Here is a 5,603-nt window from a genome sequence, read left to right as displayed (position 1 = left end):
TATTATTATTATTATTATTATTATTATTATTATTATTACATTTTAACTCCTATCCTCTAGTTTTGTTGAAGTGTAACCAATGATTCCTATGTAATTTACCAATTCGATATATTCTATTACAACCTATAGTCAAATGTTGGCTTCACACAAAATGCATTTCCTGGTGTGACACAGTTTATTTTGCTTTGTTCGCTTCTCTCTATTTTTTGAGTGGGATGTGTGCTTTTTCCGATTTTCTTGTTGTTGTTTTGTTGTGTTTCTTAAGTTTTGTCTTTCATTCTTCAGAAAACGCTGTATTGTTCTTGAACACTAAATACATCATCATCATCATCATCATGAATCCCATAACCCAAGAGGTTGTTGGGACACCACAGATGAATTCAAAACCAATTGTTTCCATCTTTCCGTTTTCTACTGCCCTTTAGGAATCTCCAAACCCCATGCCTGTCCACTCTTTAATGTAGTCTTCCCACCTCTTCTTTTGTCTGCCTCTCCTTCGCACCCTCTAACGGCGCCTTGCAATATTCGTTTTGCAAGTCCAGATGATCTTGCGACTTGACCATACCACTTAGTTTGAGTTTTTATCACAGTGTTCAAGAGGTCTTTATACGGTCCGATGACTCGTTGGACTTGTTGTAGACCTCTGTATTCGTTACATGGTCAATATATGAGATGCCCAAAATTTTGTGATAGCGTCTCATTTCTCAGGTTTGAATCCTGCTTTGTAGTTCTGATGTGAGCATCAATGTTTCACAAGCATACAGAAAAATGGATATGACAGCTGAGCGCATCAGCTTTATTTTAGAACCAATCCATATTGGCTCCAACCTTGTTATTGCTGCTGTTGTCTGGGAAATCATGCGAAGTAATTCTGGTTTGAAGCTCTTATCTGTGATAATTGATCCCAAGTACTTGAAGCTTGTGACTGTTTCCAGCTTCTGGCCACTGACCTTTATTTTCTGCACTGATGCCGTTGGTGTGTTTTATATCAGTTTAGGTTATTTTCGGCGCTAATCTCAATACCGCATGGTGTGGAGGTTGTGTCGAAGCGCTCAACCAAATCAGTCAGTTCATTTTTATCTCCTGCTAAGCCATCAATATCATCTGCGAAGCGAAGGTTGGTGTATGTTCTTCTTCCGATGCTGATAAATGCCTTCGTGGTCTTGCAAGGTATCTTCCATTATCCTTTTCAGGTAAATACGAAAGAGTGTAGGTGACAGTATACATTCCTGTCTGACTCCAGCTATTGCTGGGAGCCAATCTCCTCTGCTGCCATTGATGAGGACAACACTGGTGTCTATGTCATAGAGTTGCTCAACAGCCCGCACCATGTTTGAGTTGATGCTGTACTTCCTCATAGTTGCCCATTATTTCGTACACCATACCTATCAAATGCTTTTTGAAATCTGTAAAGACATGGTACAGATTTTTCGCAAGCTGAAGGCATTTCCTACAAAGTAGTCTGTGGTGCTCCTTTCTGCTCGAAAGCCTGCCTTCTCTTCAGCAAAAAGTTCTCTGCTTGAGGCTTCAGTCTGAGAATAATCTTCAGCATGACTTAGCTTGGGTGGATGATTAAACTGACGGTTCTATGGTTTTGGCATAGCTGGAGGTTTCCTTTCTTGTTAAGCACGATGACCAAAACTGACTCCATGTGGTGGGCCATTCTCATGCCTGCCATATCTTGTAGCATAGTGTTCTTAGGACTGTGACTATCGTTCTTCCTCTAGCTTGAATGAGCTCTGCTAGTATGTTGTCAATGCCAGCTGACTCTCCTTTCTTTAGCAACCTAACTGCATTCTCAACTTCCTCTCGAAGAATGGGATTGTCATCAATTTTGTTTCTGCCTGAGGGCAGTTTAGGACTGCTGGATCTCCTTGTAAGAAAAATTCATAATTTCAAAATAGATTTTACTATTACCAAATAAAATAACTTTGTAATATAGCGAAAACTATTTCATGACCCTTGAATATGTCCTTTCTGTGTGTGTAGTTTAAAGTGATTTTAAGGTTTCGTGTGTGTGATGTGTGGTTTGGATTTTGAACGTAGTTTTAACACTTTTTCAGTCATATCGCCACGATGTCTGCAGTGTGGCAGTTTATAGTAATGTCTAGCACTGAGGCATCATGCTGCAGACATGTAGCATTATGTCCCACCGAGTCACATTATCCTGACACCAGGCCAACCAGTCCTAACACTAACCTCTTAATGCTCATCGTCTAGCGAGGCAGCCGTTAGTACAATTTTTATAAGTCTTTGGTATGACTGGGCCGGGGTTCGAACCCGCGACCTCCCGCATCCGAGGCGGACGCTCGAACCACTAGGATATGGAAGATATATTTGCGGAACACTTTGGTAGGATTCCAGCATTCACATCCCATTGTCCCTCGCAAGGATCGGACGACGATGCCGACACATATAATACGATAGACCTATAGGAAAGGGCAAGAACATTTATTGATAATATGGATGCGTTTAAACCTGAGGATGAAGAATCAAACAATGAACTGGAGGACATCGAAATAAAAGGGGTCATTTTAAAGACGGTGGGTGATTATATCAGAAAGGATTGCAATTGCGAGAAAATTGTAGCGCCAATCAAAATGTAATTTATGACCACGCCCTAAACATGAGAGAAATGACAAAGATTAAGAAAAAACTGTACATAACGGATGCATTGTCTAACGTCACTGATTTAGAAAAGACCCGCCAGTGAAAAAGGAGAAGATTTCGATACAAGTGCAAGTTCGTCGGAAAGAAAATTTGCAGGCGAATGTTAATATTTGTATTCCACATATGAAGATATGCTTTAAATAAAATCTAATAAAACAGAAATAAGGGCAAGAAATCTCCATTAGCACCCCATTTTTCCAATGTGAGATATATGGTGATGTACATATCAAATCTTGGTATGCCTCTGCCAGCTGCACCATAGGGACAAAACAATGAACCATCAATTTATTTAGCTGCAAATATCACCGAGATGTTTGTAAACACTCTGTTGCCAGCTTTAACGTAACCTATCGAAGAAATGTGAAGCACACTTATTATGTCATCATCTGGAATGCTTGATTGAGTCCCATAAAGGAATCAGCACCTAAAGAAGTCGCATGTTCGAGGTGCGAAATTACCAGGAAGGAAATCATTGACGCACATGCGGGAGATAACAAGTTAGAAGCGTCTGTAAAAATGCAGAGGCATATAGAGTCTGCGAGGAAAGAAAGAGAAGTCTGTAGAGTTTGTGTGCGATTTGCCAGCGAAAGCAGAAAATATTACAGTGAAGTTTGTCCACTATACTCTTGATTTTTCACAAAATATCTCCATTCTCCTTCTAACGCGGCCGATATGTGCGATGTATTTTGCCACTTTACGGCTTTTGCATCGACGGGGAAACAAGTCAGTTGAACTTTCTGATGGATGAGGGAGATACAATTGGCCCTGACGGTACTGTGACATATGGCCCCAACGCCATCATCTCATCAGTGAACTGGGCTCTACGACGGCATGTCCTCGGGGTAAAATAAAAACTATTCTATACATTCAGATAACTGTCGTGTATTTGTGTTAAATTAGGTATTTGTTACTGTAACAAACCAGTCACTGAAAATATTTACCTAAAGATCAAAAATTGGCTGTTTATTATGATGCGGATGACGATGATAATATTAAAGAGTTATGTTAAGAAATGAAATTTTTATTTTTATTTATTTTAATGAACAACCCATAAATATTTTTCCACTTTCACATACATCCACACAATAGCACGCCTTTGGATATTTTCTTTATAAATTGTATAATATTAAGCCATATCTAAATAGAAGATTAAATTCATTTGTACACGTGAAGTTTAGGACCATTTCGTAATAGAATGCCTTCGTATGATACAATGTTTAATTTTTTAAAAATGTATCCATGTCTCATTACGAGCTAAAATGCATTCATTGCAGGTATTTAAAAAAAAAAACGTTTGTGATTGGATACAGTCTATGAAGAGTTATGCCCTCTCACTACCATGATGTAGATACCTGGTCATACACCTTGTGTTATTGATGCAGGACTTGCCAACATTAAAAACTATTTCGCTGATCAGACTGTGACAAGTCGTTCTCCACCAACGAAGCTGTACTCTGTTTCCTACCTCATGGGGATACAACCTGGCAGTAGGGAGACTGGAAGAGATATCTTGCTCAGTTTTGACAAGCCATTGCGGAGCATACGGTGCTGAGTTTATCAAATTTGATGTCACCTTCGTACCTTAACACCATTCATTATAATACCTTACATCCAATAAAAAGATGCTGATATTATTCACAACCTATGATCATTCGGCTGCGTGATTATTATCAGGCGATTATTAGTGGATGAAATTAAGGTTTGCATTATTTTGCCTTTCATGCAAAAGTTTTTTTGAGTTTACCCGATTCAGTTTTTCTCAAGAATTGATGAAAATTAGTATAAACGAAATGTGATATTATTATGCAGTCATGCGCATTCTGTGTGTGTGTGTGTGTGTACGCGCGCGTGCGAGCGCGCGCAGAGGACACCAGTGTTTCCGAGTTACTGTTCATGCACCGAGTATAGTGTTTATATAAAAGTTTCGGATCAATTCGGGGATCAAGAAGAGATCCCAGTCATTATTAAGAAGGTCGTGAGACAGATGATTGAGGTCGATAAGCGTCCAGACCTGATAAGAATGCATGACTGTGTAGACATCGTCAAGGTTATTCGCTTAAGAACGTGATGGGATTTGTCAGGCCCTGATATAAGGACATAACAACATGTCCTTGACCTTTAGATTCATTCATTATCAGGCCCTGGTATTAGGACATCAAAGGTCCAAAATCATCACAAGAGTGAGGAGCTTCATGCATTTTTAGCATACAATATTTAGACCAAATTATAATAATGAAAAATAATTTTCATCATCATGTATTTCTTGTCGTTATTTCATTATGTGAGGCTGAAAACAATATCACAAGAAAAATATATCACAATCCCAATATCATATCCATTCCTCGACGTAACACGGATAACAGATACATACTTTCTAATATTAAAATTTACATAATAAATATTGAACACAGCTGACTAAAGCATTTATAGGTGTTGAAAAACAAAACATCATTTACCGCCATGAAAGGAGTTTTAATACAAAAGTTTCCGTTGGCTCTATTTATGTAAGCAGTTCAACTATTACGTTACAGTTTGTACACCGGTACCTTGATGACATGACGCTGTATTGCAATATCGGTATGGAAAGATCACTAGCGTGTGAATAAACAATGTACAGAGTATAGAGCTAAATTTTATTTCATTATGGTTTCAAAACATTACGCCATCTTAAAATCGAAAAATGTAAGTATATATTATATATGTTGACCAGTACAGTAACGAGTCACACATATCAATTTGTTCTAAATCTGTGCGAGTACGTGTGCGAGGATACCTGAGTGTGCGTAAGTGAATCTTACTTTAAAACTAAACCGGTTACGAAAATTGAAGACCACATGGCAGATCAATCTTGCATAACCAAAATGAGTTATCTTCGTTAAATAAATTATTATTATTATTATTATTAGTATTAGTATTATTATTAAGACTATTCT

General features: G+C 38.2%; 1 pseudogene; it reads left to right on the top strand.

The window, feature by feature from the left end:
- The first annotated feature begins 768 nt into the window (after positions 1–768).
- Positions 769–3,521, top strand: LOC149800621 (uncharacterized; annotated as a pseudogene).
- Positions 3,522–5,603: the final 2,082 nt, after the last annotated feature.

Source organism: Sinohyriopsis cumingii, chromosome 4 (genome assembly GCF_028554795.1).
Source record: "Sinohyriopsis cumingii isolate HCF-2022 chromosome 4, ASM2855479v2, whole genome shotgun sequence".
NCBI lineage: Eukaryota > Metazoa > Mollusca > Bivalvia > Unionida > Unionidae > Sinohyriopsis > Sinohyriopsis cumingii.
The sequence above is the reverse complement of the archived record's forward strand: the minus strand, read 5'-3'. Positions and strand labels throughout refer to the sequence as shown.